Genomic DNA, 11,241 nt, shown 5'->3' with positions numbered 1-11,241 from the left:
TGGAAGGGGGGGGGGGGGGGTAGATGAAAGTAGGGAGGGGTGAATAGATGAGGAGGTGGAGTAACCCAGTGGGGCTGCCCAGTGACAGATGTGTTGACTTAGTGTGAGAGCAGAGATGCTTTCGACATATTGATGGAAAACTAGCTTGGAGGGCTGCACGGCGGACGAGTGGTTAGCACGGAGATCTCACAGCTAGGAGAACAGGGTTCAATTCCACCCTCGGCCATCTCTGTGTGGAGTTTGCATGTTCTCCCCGTGCATGCGTGGGTTTTCTCCGGGTACTCCGGTTTCCTCCCACATTCCAAAAACATGCTAGGTTAATTAGCGACTCCAAATTGTCCATAGGTATGAATGTGAGTGTGAATGGTTGTTTGTCTATATGTGCCCTGTGATTGGCTGTCCAGGGTGTATCCCGCCTCTCGCCTGAAGACAGCTGGGATAGGCTCCAGCACCCCCGCGACCCTCGTGAGGAAAAAGCGGTAGAAAATGAACAAATGAATGAATGACTCTCACTGTGGTTTGCCAGAGTCCCAAAGCATTAGAAATGGCTTTATACATCAGACATGCTGAATCATGCAAATCTAAGCATGGGATGCTCAAAAGAAAATACATTTTTATTGTATTAATTTAGCAGGGATCTACTTTCTATCTCATGTCCCATCCCTGCGTGTTCACCACCGAGGGCATGAACATAAGGAAAACCTCTCATGTGCTCATTAGAAGGATGTCCGGGCTGGTATGAAACACACATATAGACACACACACACACACACACACACACACAGATGTGACCTGGTGTTTAGTTTGCTTTGGGCTGTTCATGATTAAGTTCACTGTTTGACAACCAACACAAGCCTGTCTGTCTTTTTTCTTTCTTTTCTTTTTTTGTGGGAAAAAATTTTGCAATATTCCAATATTTTGATAATATATCAAAAGGCCTTTCAGTATGATTAGTTATTTGTCAGACTTGTTCAACAATCATTAAACATAAAAGGAAAGTAGTGAAGCATCAGTGACATTGGACTATTATGATGGGGGGCCTTGCAGTCTGGTTAAACATCCATTAAAGTCTGAGGGTGCTGGTACAGTTTTCTCATGAGAAGTGGGCCGAAATGTTTATCTACGGGTGAGAGTTGAAGGCAGTGCTTAATTGCAATAATTGCTTCAAAAGGTTGTGCAACAAAATGTTAGGTTTAGGGTCATGTTTGTCAAGGCCAGTTACATTCTTTTTTAAAAAAAATGTTCTCTTGAAGTACATTTTAATGCAATTTTGTTATTTTTCATATATTTTCAGTTATTTCAATTATGCTTGTCAGTTTCTTTGCAGTAAGGATGCCAACAATTTCAACCACATGTGTAAGTGACTACTCAAAATGTTCATTTTTGTTATGTACAATGGTAATGGTAATAGTTTTATTTCATTTGAACATGCATCAGATTACAATTGAATGCATCACATAATCAGTTCACAGTTCCACATGTCCAAAAGGAGTAGGAAGAAGCAAAGCTTATTAAATCCTACCCCTCCATCTGGTACTTTTACAATCAGTTACATTTGTTCACTTCCTACTTTCCTAATATAATTACATTTTTTTTATTGTTATTATAGATTAAAAAAATATTATTAGGTAAAATTATTAGATTAAAAATATTTTTTATTTTGTATTATTATTTTGTATTTATTCATTCATTCATTTTCTTTCAGTTTAAGCTTTTATAAATTTTTTAAATTTTTAATTTTTTACATTTTTTGTCACGTACTGAAGTAGGAGGTGATATGACCATCCAATGACATAATGGGTACCATAGTAAGTGTCAATATAGTGATATATATAGCACATCATGACTGGTTCAAGACTCTTCATCCTTGTATTTAGCAAACATCAACTGCTTGTATTGTTTCTTGAATTGGCTCATCGTTGTGCATTGTTTGAGGGTCTTACTCAATCCATTCCATAGTTTGATTCCACATACTGAAATGCTATGGCTTTTTAACGTAGTCCTAGCATATAAGTGTTTCATATGTAGTTCTTCCCTGAGATCATATTTCTCCTCTCTTGTAGAGAAGTATTGGATGACATTTTTAGCTAATTGGTTATTTTTAGCCTTATGCATTATTTTAGCTGTTTGAAGATGAACTATATCAGCAAGTTGAAGTATTTGTGATTTTAGAAATAAAGAGTTATCTGTAGGCGGCATTATGAATTATCCTTACTGACCTTTTTTACAGTACATTTAGCGAGTGAAGATTGCTTTTATAGTTATTAGCCCATATTTCCACACAATAAGTAAGATATGGTAGAACCACAGAGCAATAAAGAGTGTGGAGTGATTTTTGATTGAGAACAAATGTTGCTTTGTTCAATATTGAAATATTTCTATGAAACACAATATGAATTGTTGGAAATAGCAAAACTGGGATTTGGGGATTTTCACTTGCCTAACACCGTATGACCTAAAATCTGATGGATAATCCTCTGAAATGCAGAAAACTACACACATCATTGGAAAACATGCCTTGAACATGGGCTATGTTGAATGAAAGTCAATATTGAAGTACAACTGATGTGTTGTGTCATGGAAGTAACTGAAAGGAAAGTGTGACGAGAGAGTGGCCCTTAATGTAAAAAAATGTTCTACTCTGCAGAAGGGACTGAGGATATTATTTATTCAAGATTAAAGTCAGGCAGTATTTACTTCCTGCTTCCTTCCAAGAGACCCAACCGTCCGAGATGCATTCATCTCTTGCAGTAGAAACAGTTGCAGCACTTTCAAAATGGTGTGTATTCATTTGAATAATACTTGAAACATCATCCGATGTTATAATGACATTTGAGTGAGCTCAATTCCTTTCCTCTCATGTCCAATATCTGTTGCTTTGCTGTGCTTTGGAGTCAGTGGACCATCTGAAGCAGGGAAGCTGAATATGGAGCCAAGCAAACATGCAGAGGAGGGGAGGGATCCTTAATCCCTGTGGCACACTTTGACAGAGCAGTACACAGCTGGTGATAGAGGATTACATCAGTCGTCGCCAGTCAACTGAACAGTCAGTCTGCCGGGAGATGAAATACGCATTAAAAGTCAAAAATTTCATTTTTAGTGAATCTCTAAAAGGCCGCGGCAACAGTTTGGTCTATCATTGCTGAGGACGACTGCCAATGATAAAATGTCCATGCATCCATTTTCAATGCCGCTTATCCTCACTACGGTTGCAGGTATGCTGGAGCCTATCCCAGCTGTCTTCATGTAGATGGCGGGGTACACCCTGGACTGGTGGCCAGCCAATCACAGGGCACATATAGACAAACAACCATTCACACTCACATTCATACCTATGGACAATTTGGAGTCGCTAATTAACCTAGCATGTTAACCTAGAACAAACTCCACACAGAGATGGCCGAGGGTGGAATTGAACCCTGGTCACCTAGCTGTGAGATCTGCGCGCTAACCACTCGATCATTGTGCAGCCCCGGCAGAAATGCATTTGTAGTTATTATCAGGAAGTTTGCCACCAGCTGCTTATAATTATCTGCCTTGTAGTTTCCAAGAAATGCATTCATTTTCTACTGCTTATCCTCACAAGGGTCGCGGGGGTGCTGGAGCCTATCCCAGTTGTCTTCAAGGGAGAGGCGGGGTACACCCTGGACTGGTCGCTAGCCAATCACAGGGCACATATAGACAAACAACCATTCACACTCACATTCATACCTATGGACAATTTGGAGTCGCTAATTAACCTAGCATGTTAACCTAGAACAAACTCCACACAGAGATGGCCGAGGGTGGAATTGAACCCTGGTCACCTAGCTGTGAGATCTGCGCGCTAACCACTCGATCATTGTGCAGCCCCGGCAGAAATGCATTTGTAGTTATTATCAGGAAGTTTGCCACCAGCTGCTTATAATTATCTGCCTTGTAGTTTCCAAGAAATGCATTCATTTTCTACTGCTTATCCTCACAAGGGTCGCGGGGGTGCTGGAGCCTATCCCAGTTGTCTTCAAGGGAGAGGCGGGGTACACCCTGGACTGGTCGCTAGCCAATCACAGGGCACATATAGACAAACAACCATTCACACTCACATTCATACCTATGGACAACCTAGAACATGCAAACTCCACACAGAGATGGCCGAGGGTGGAATTGAACCCTGGTCTCCTAGCTGTGAGGTCTGGGCGCTAACCACTCGATCACAGTGGAGCCCCGGCGGAAATGCATTTGTAGTTAAATTTAAAATTATCAGAGGTTTGCCACCAGCTGCTTATAATTATCTGCCTTGCAGTTTCCAAGAAATTCATTCATTCATTTTCTACCGCTTATCCTCACGAGGGTTGCTGGGGGTGCTGGAGCCTATCCCAGCTGTCTTTGGGGGAGAGGCGGGGTACACCCTGGACTGGTCTCCAGCCAATCACAGGGCACATATAGACAAACAACCATTCACACTCACATTCATACCTATGGACAATTTGGAGTCACCAATTAACCTAGCATGTTTTTGGAATGTGGGAGGAAACCGGACTAAAACCTACGCAAACATGTTGCAAACTCCACACGGATTAGAATGGATTACCAATCTCTCTTTAACACAAATGATTATTATTATGAATTAGACTGCATAGTAGATAATTAAAAGTGTTCCTTTGAATACCTGCACAGTCATTGTTGTCCAAATGATTAATCCACCTAGAACCCCGCAAGTACCAGACGGGCCAGTGATTTAAAAGCCAGAAGGAAAAAGTCAATGTTAATCAGCTAATGCAAGAGTGAAATTCTTGCATTGACTGAATTACCAACATCACTATAAGGTTCGATTTTTGTTTCACCGCCAGTGCTGCACTTCACACAGTACATTGATTTGACGCTTGCAATGTTCACCCATCATCAAAATAAGCAAAAATGTTCTCATTTGCAAAAGACTATTTGACACAGATCCAAAAAAATGGTGGGTGTCTATAATCTGGCACGTAGAGTATATGCAGTATATGAGTATATGCAGTAGTAAATTATTGGATTACAGGGGTCTGCCAAATGGAATGCATTTCTCATTATACGACCAAGTCTTAATGGAAGTAATACACATTCATTCATTTTCTACCGCTTATCCTCACGAGGATCGTGGGGGGTGCTGGAGCCTATCCCAGCTGTCTGCACTCAAAAGGCCCACGTCAACTATGCTTCTATTTGCCATAAATTAGCCGCATCATTGTTTAAGGTACACATTATGAAAAAGCTGCTAATAGTTTAGAACAGGGGTCTCAAACACGCGGCCCGCGGGCCAAATGTGGCCCGCAGGACACTAGTTTGAGGCCCCCGCCTTGATATGAAAGTTTACCGAGCAAGTTTGATATGGATGCTGTATGGTATCATGTACCCAGAAAAAATTATTATGGTTGATTAATGTTCATGTTAAAGGTTAAATAACTGTTAATAGTTATCCTCCCTATCCGTGTGGAAGTGGTAAGTTTTTGGCTATTTAAGTTTAAAGGAAATAACTTGAAGGCTACCATTTAGGTCGCTAGCTCTCTAGTTTGCGAGTTAGCATGTGTCTCAAGACCCTGCAGTTGCGCAATATGTTGTAAATAAAAATAGTATAAATGTGACTATAGTCGTGTTTTGTCATGTCTACAGGGCTCTAATAATGCTTTGTTCATTTTAATCTGAAAAAAATAATTTGTCTACCCACCAACTATATGTGGTTTCTTAAGTTTTTATTATTTGCTGTATTATTATTATTATATTTATTTATTACTGATTGATTGATTTTCTTTATTCTTGATTTGTTTATTTTTTTATTTTTTTGTGCAGAAAAATAACAATTAAGATATTTGAGAACAGTGGAATGTTTTATCAGAGCTTTTATTGTAGAAAATCGGAACCAAAGCACTGAAAAAGTTTGTATATTTTTCTGTTTTTAATAAATGCATTTTTTGTTTTTTTTTTGGAAAACCTGATGCGGCCCAGCCTTGCCCAGACCCTAGCTCCAGTGGCCCCCAGGTAAATTGAGTTTGAGACCCCTGGTTTAGAATTTATGGTATACATATAGGGTCAAATATTAAATATTGTGTTGACCCAAACATAAAACAATCCTGAATCCCTTCAGATGTTTTTGATCATGCTGTAGTTTATATAATTCTCCTAATTGGATAACCAACAATCTTTTTTATATACTATAACACAGGAATGCAGAAAAACATTGAACATTGAATCTGTTTACTTACCTTTTCTCTCAGGTTGAAGAAAGAATTGGGGTTTCCCTTTGCTTTTTTCCTAAATGCTGCTGGAGATCTCAAAGCAATGAAGCACAGAAGGGACATAGAGAGAGAGAGAGGTATCTTGATGCAGTCTAGACAAGGTCTGAATACTTATCAGCTGTGTGGTTTGCTGCTGGTGTTATAGCGACGGGTGCACATTCATTCTCATTTAGAATATTAGCCTCATACACCTCATCCACATGAGAAAACATTTCATCCTTACTATTGGATGGCAAAGTATGGAATTCCATTATGTGTCAGAAACTTGCAGAAAATTGTTAATTTTACATCAAACACTATTAAACACTATGGAAAAAACACTGAGCAAACAACATTGTTTCCTGTAATAAAAACTAAAAAAATACTGATATGATATGAATATATATTACTGATATATTTTGCAAATTAAATACTCAAATATTTATTAAAACGTACTAATTTATGCAGTATTTACAAACTTACTTTACCGCCATATAAACAGTTTTCTATTTTAATGTATACATTACATTCAAATTTTTTTTAAAATCATATGCTCAAATCATATTAAATTGATATTGAATATCTGAAATATAGAACCAGAATATAACCACCTTTTGAGTCATCTTGCTAAAAGATTAGTGCCAGAAAACACTCTCCAGAAATTTATTAATTTTTCATTCATTCATTTTCTACCGCTTATTTTCATGACGGTCGTGTTTCATATGTACCATTCAATGTCTTTAAACTCAAACATTTTTTGCTACCTTCCTCTTTGTTTACATGCCAAGATTCAAGTTTAACTCATTCATTCATTCATTTTCTACCACTTATCCTCACGAGGGTCGCGGGGGGTGCTGGAGCCTATCCCAGCTGTCTTCAAGCGAGAGGCGGGGTACACCCTGGACTGGTCGCCAGCCAATCACAGGGCACATATAGACAAATAACCTTCGAGTTTAACTTCATGTTCCAATTCATTTTTCATTCATTCATTCATTTTCAAAATTATCAGGAAGTTTGCCACCAGCTGCTTATAATTATATAATTATATAATAATTTTTTCTAAGAAATTCATTAATTCATTTTCTACCGCTTATCCTCACAAGGGTCGTGGGGGTGCTGGAGCCTATCCCAGCTGTCTTCAAGCGAGAGGCGGGGTACACCCTGGACTGGTCGCCAGCCAATTACAGGGCACATATAGACAAACAACCATTCACACTCACATTCATACCTATGGAAAATTTGGAGTCGCCAATTAACCTAGCATGTTTTTGGAATGTGGGAGGAAGAAACCGGAGTACCCGGAAGAAAACCCACGCATGCACGGGGAGAACATGCAAACTCCACTTTGTCCATTGTCCATAGGCTGTTGTTACAGCACTGATGTCTTGATGAAGATGAGCAGGCTGCTGTCTTAAATGATGCCAAACACTATAGTATCCATGTATGGGGACGCTTATAGTTATAGGCTTTGTTCATCCAGGCTCAGCTCAGTTTGGTTCTTGGCGCCTAAGGAGTCCTGGCTGTGCAGACTAGTAGCTGATGCTTTGGTTCCATTGGCTCCGTTGGTTCCATTCCTCCGCTACTGACTCAGCCAAGTTTGCATAAACATGCATGTATTTTTATCACATGCACATACTGTGTGTATGCCCAGTGTCAAGGGTTCAAGGGTCACTCATTTATGTTGAGCCAGTGGCTGCAACAACGGCGGTGGAATTTTCTCTCTCTTTAGTAAGCTGTTTTTGGCAGCTTTGACACCTGTAAAGAAGATATATGCTAGTCAGCCTTTCTGAAGGTATTATGCACCGTAACAAGTTGGTGTTGATCTAAGCGGACTTTTACGGCACTAGCTTTTGAATCAGAAGCCGCACTCCAGACTCCATTCACTGTGCAATATCTGATCAACCTCCCATGTGCAATATTATTAAGGCTCTAAATGCAATATACTAAGTTCTATGTGAAGTATTTCTATGATGCTTCATATTAAGTCACTTTAAACTCACTTTAACTCAAGATCTCAGTGTATAGACTGGTCATATATCTCATCTCGTTTCATATTATCTGCATACTGTATTTGTATATAACTCTGGGAAAAACTGTTGATTTTGTTAATACTTGGGTTGTTTATATTGTTTATTTTTCTATATTGTGTATTTTGTACTGCTTAACTGACTCTGTACTGATTCTCTGCAATGCAAATTTCCCCACTGAGGGACGAATAAAGGCATATCTTATCTTATTTACACGAGTTTTTCTTTCCGAATGACCTTTCCAAAAGCAATGGTATACATGGAAAGGAATATTCCAATCACGTGTCTACATGCGCCGCTATAATCAACCAGAATAGTCAATGGGGCATGCCCAGTAAAGCGTAAACACCAACATCACGTGATACCGACTTCCTCGAGTTTTCCTTTCACTTGTTGGAATAACTCCGTATTGCCAGTTTTTCATTCGTCCAGTCTTGAAATTTAGTTTGAATCAAAAACAAACTTCCCGCAGCAGTCCAGTGCCGATTACAGAAAATTATAAGTGACTCACTCATTTTAATAGCAGACTTCACAGGCTTGGCTGCGTCCGTGTTTAGGATCCATGGGTGACGCAAAGCATGTTCTGGTGTTAGGCGCTTCTTTGCATCATATCTGATCAATGATATACATGAAATTAATGGACAGATTCTAAATGACATTCAAATCATAGGATAAAATAATTTGTAAAGATTAGATAGATTTCCTTTACAGTGATGAAGTGATGATGCACTCGACAGTGTAACCTCGGTTTTCAAATTTTCAATTAAATTTTTTGCCAAATGTTTGCCTTGGTTCTTGTATACTGTATACTGATAATCATACATATTATAATATTGTGCATAACAAACTTATTGTTTACTTAATTGCTGTACATCAGGGGTCTCAAACACACGGCCCGCGGGCCAAATGTGGCCCGCAGGACACTACTTTGAGGCCCCCGCCTTGATATGAAAGTTTAATGTTAGTGCGGCCCGCGCAAGTTTGATATGGATGCTGTATGGTATCATGTAACCAGAAAAAATTATTACGTTTGATTGTTCATGTTAAAGGTTAAATAACTGTTAATAGTTATCCTCCCTATCCGTGTGGAAGTGGTAAGTTTTTGGCTATTTAAGTTTAAAGGAAATAACTTGAAGGCTACCGTTTAGGTCGCTAGCTCTCTAGTTTGCGAGTTAGCATGTGTCTCAAGACACATGCTAACTCGCAAGAGTATAAATGTGACTATAGTCATGTTTTGTCATGTCTACAGGGCTCTAATAATGCTTTGTTCATTTTAATCTGAAAAAAATAATTTGTCTACCCACCAACTATATGTGGTTTCTTAAGTTTTTATTATTTGCCGTTTTATTATTATTATATTAATTTACTACTGATTGATTGATTTTCTTTTCTTGATTTGTTTCTTTATTTTTCACCTTATTTTGTGCAGAAAAATAAAAATTAAGATATTTGAGAACAGTGGAATGTTTTATCAGAGCTTTTATTGTAGAAAATCGGAACCAAAGCACTGAAAAAGTTTGTATATTTTTCTGTTTTTAATAAATGCGTTTTTTTTTTTTTTGGAAAACCTGATGCGGCCCAGCTTTGCCCAGACCCTAGCTCCAGTGGACCCCAGGTAAATTGAGTTTGAGACCCCTGCTGTACATTAAAACTGTTTTACCATTTTTGTATGATTTGGTTTTAAATGGACCCTTTAGAGAGGAGTAATAACACCGAGGCATCACTGTATGAGCTTAATGTTGCATTTTTAGGTGTTGAAATATGTAGAGGATACAGAGTATGATCACCTACTCTAGGCAGGACATTATGAAATCGAGAAATTTTGGATTGCTAGATCTTATCCTCATGGCCAAAGTGTTTTTGTGCTGCTTTGATGGATCACTGTCTGGGCTGCCTGCATGACAAAAAGTGAAAAGATTATATGATAACCGGGCCTCATTCAGGAACAGTTCTCAAAATAAAAAGTATTGTATTGCTATCACATGTTTTTATGAACACCCAGCAGCAGAAAGTATTAGTCTTTGAGTGCCATATTTTTTACAAAATATATATATTTTTTAACAGAACATGGAACACATCACAGCTGTACGGCGGTCTAGTGGTTAGCACACAGGCCTCACAGAGTTCATTTCAACCCTCGGCCATCTCTGTGTGGAGTTTATATATGTGCCCTGTGATTGGCTGGCGACCAGTCCAGGGTGTACCCCGCCTCTCGCCCGAAGACAGCTGGTATAGGCTACAGCACCCCCGCAACCCTCGTGAGGAAAAGCGGTAGAAAATGAATGAATTTCATGTTATTCTGGATGGCAACAACTGTAACAAAAAGCAAGAACTACATCCTGGAAAGGTCAGTAGTGTGATGTTCACCACAAGTGAGATTATTTACAAAATTATTTCCTCCCAAATTCCAAAAACATGCTAGGTTAATTAGCGACTCCAAATTGTCCATAGGTATGAATGTGAGTGTGAATGGTTGTTTGTCTTTATGTGCCCTGTGATTGGCTGGTGACCAGTCCAGGGTGTACCCCGCCTCTCGCCCGAAGACAGCTGGGATAGGCCGCGACCTTTGGTAGAAAATGAAAAAAAAAAATTCTTACCGATGCTGAATTTTTTTTCATTTGCTTCCATCTGCATTTCTGTCGGTGGTAAACCCAGCACCTAAAAAAAAATATCACATTCAATAACTTGTGTGTTTAGTTTAATATAAGTTTAATATGAACGGGTTAACACTTCTAATTGTTTTCAACCATGCTTACTTTTGTTATTGAATAGAACATGTCTGCTTTGGTATGGCCGCCAAAGAGAGCGTAGCCTCTGTCGAGCTCCGCCAACATGCAACCCAGGCTCCACATGTCCGTGGCGGGGGATGATGTTTTGCCAAGGAGCAGCTCTGGAGACATGTATGGTAGAGTGTAAACCGTCGGCCTGTCTGTGGCAGATCATAGAAAAAACATACATTACCGTCATGGTTGCAGTGTCTGGTG

The 11,241-nt window shown here is 39.2% G+C and overlaps 1 long non-coding RNA gene across 1 annotated transcript; it reads right to left on the bottom strand.

Annotated features, from left to right (window-relative positions):
* Positions 1–7,778: 7,778 nt before the first annotated feature.
* Positions 7,779–11,173, bottom strand: LOC131131450 (uncharacterized). Its single transcript, XR_013628774.1, has 4 exons — positions 11,014–11,173; positions 10,855–10,915; positions 8,769–8,869; positions 7,779–7,985 (listed from the first exon to the last, which is right to left on the bottom strand). It is a non-coding gene; the product is annotated as an uncharacterized LOC131131450 (long non-coding RNA).
* Positions 11,174–11,241: the final 68 nt, after the last annotated feature.

This window comes from Doryrhamphus excisus, linkage group LG1, assembly GCF_037039965.1.
Source record: "Doryrhamphus excisus strain RoL-2023G ecotype Guam linkage group LG1, RoL_Dexc_Guam_v1.1, whole genome shotgun sequence".
NCBI lineage: Eukaryota > Metazoa > Chordata > Actinopteri > Syngnathiformes > Syngnathidae > Doryrhamphus > Doryrhamphus excisus.
This window is presented reverse-complemented; position numbering and strand designations above follow the sequence as displayed.